Here is a 2,009-nt window from a genome sequence, read left to right as displayed (position 1 = left end):
GGGAATGTCCCACCTCAGAAGGTTCTAGATGGGGCTCAGGATTCCACCTAAGGTCCTATACTCTGCAAAAGCTCTACATGAGGCCTATTTCACTGGGCAAGTTCTAGAACCCCTTTTTAGATATTCCAATCAGTTATAGGCTGAAGACAGGCTTACAAGCTTTCTGTAAGTATGTTTCCCAACACTACTTTCTGTCCCACTCATGTCTATTTTACAATAGTAGGCAAGGGAAACCAATATTCATAAGACAGTCAAGCATTTTAATATTATTTCCCTTCTTCAAACTATACCTACATCAGAGCCTTGTTGTTCCAAGGTTGAGTATGCATCACTATTTACCTCTGTCCCAATAGGCCATGCAAACCTTTCTCAGTGTTCCCCTATCTATCTTGTTCTTCCTCCTTCTCCCCCTTCTTGTATTGCCCTCCCCAACACCCGAACTATACCCCCCCCAACCCAACCTGGTTACCTTATATTCCATTAACTCTTCTCTCCATTTAATGCAGTCAACTCTGAGGAGGTAGAGTGGATAGAACAAGTGAAGAACAAGGGAATGATCAACTCTGTCAATCGCTGTTGAAGAGTCATGCAAAAATGAAAGGACCTCAAAAAAGTTAATGGATAATAGAATTTTTCCATGAACTTTTTGAAACACCCTTGTAAAGGTTGAGAATGGAGTCCCTTTATGGTGTAAACGGCTAACTCAGTGGACTACAAACCCAAAAGTTGGAGTTTCCAAATTGCCAAGTAACCCAGAAATGCCTTGGAAACAAAGGCCTGGCAATTGACTTATGAAAAAGCTGCCATTGAAAACCCCATGGAGTAGTTCTACTCTGGTGCATGACGGATCATTCTGAGTCAGAATCAACTCGACAACAAATGGGAAAAACCGGATAATTTCTGTGTTAGATACTGTCAAGTTAGTTTCAACCCATAATGATCTTCTGTACAACAGAACACATACTGCCCACTCCTGAGCCATCCTCATAATGGTTGCTATGCTTGAGTCCATTGTTGCTGCTACTCTGTCAATCCATTTCGGTGAGTGTCTTCTTCTTTCTTACTGACTCTCCACTTTACCAAGCATGATGTCCTTCTCCAGAGACTGGTCCCTCCTGATAGTGATGATATAGGTGATTGGCAATTTTGACAACATTAGCCATCATTAGCGTTAATGTTTTATTATTGTGTTAGCTCACCTCTATCACTAGATTTTAAGTTGTTAGCTGCCCTCGAGTTGGCCACCTCATCCATCTACAGCAAAATACAATGCTTTCCAGTCTCAATCATCCTCAAAATCTTCCGTGGATCAAACTGTTGTGATTGTAAGGACAAACTCACAGTTGATCCTCGGAAACAATATACAGGGTCGTTCTGAGTCACAGCAGACTTGACGGCACTTAAAAAACAACAACAACATAAGTTGGAAAGGACTCTTTAGCAGTGGACTTTGTTTTGTTTTCATAGACAAGTTCTTGGGTGGTGCAAATGATGACCACATTCGCTGGCTAACTGAAAGTTTGGAGGTTCAAATCCATGGGAAATACCTAGAAAGAAAGATCTGGTAACCTGCTTCTGAAAAATCAGCCATCGAAAACTCTGTAGATACCCATTTGACCTAGCCTTGATGGCTTGATTTTTTTTTTTTTTTTTAATTTAAAAAAAAAATTTTTTTGGATAAAAGAAACGAGGGTAAATTGCTACAATTTGATGAACTTGACTTTGAACCTACATCATGGATGTAGTAGCTCAAACTACCAACAGAGAGGGAATGAGTCTTCATATCAAGTATCAATGCTATCCCCTCTGTAAACAGGGTAGATAGGGATGTACAACTTAGACATTGGCTACCTAAAATGAGGGGGCAATAAAGGTATGAAGTGACTGGTTTACAAGGTTTCAAGAGGGAGTATAGTTTAAAAGTGTGTGGCAGAAGATAGAGTACTCATTGAATAGTTTTCATCTTGTCTGGATGGGTCTGTTAAAAACAGATGGGAATTCATAAGACT

This window comes from Chrysochloris asiatica, unplaced genomic scaffold, assembly GCF_000296735.1.
Source record: "Chrysochloris asiatica unplaced genomic scaffold, ChrAsi1.0 scaffold00109, whole genome shotgun sequence".
Taxonomy (NCBI): domain Eukaryota; kingdom Metazoa; phylum Chordata; class Mammalia; order Afrosoricida; family Chrysochloridae; genus Chrysochloris; species Chrysochloris asiatica.
The sequence above is the reverse complement of the archived record's forward strand: the minus strand, read 5'-3'. Positions refer to the sequence as shown.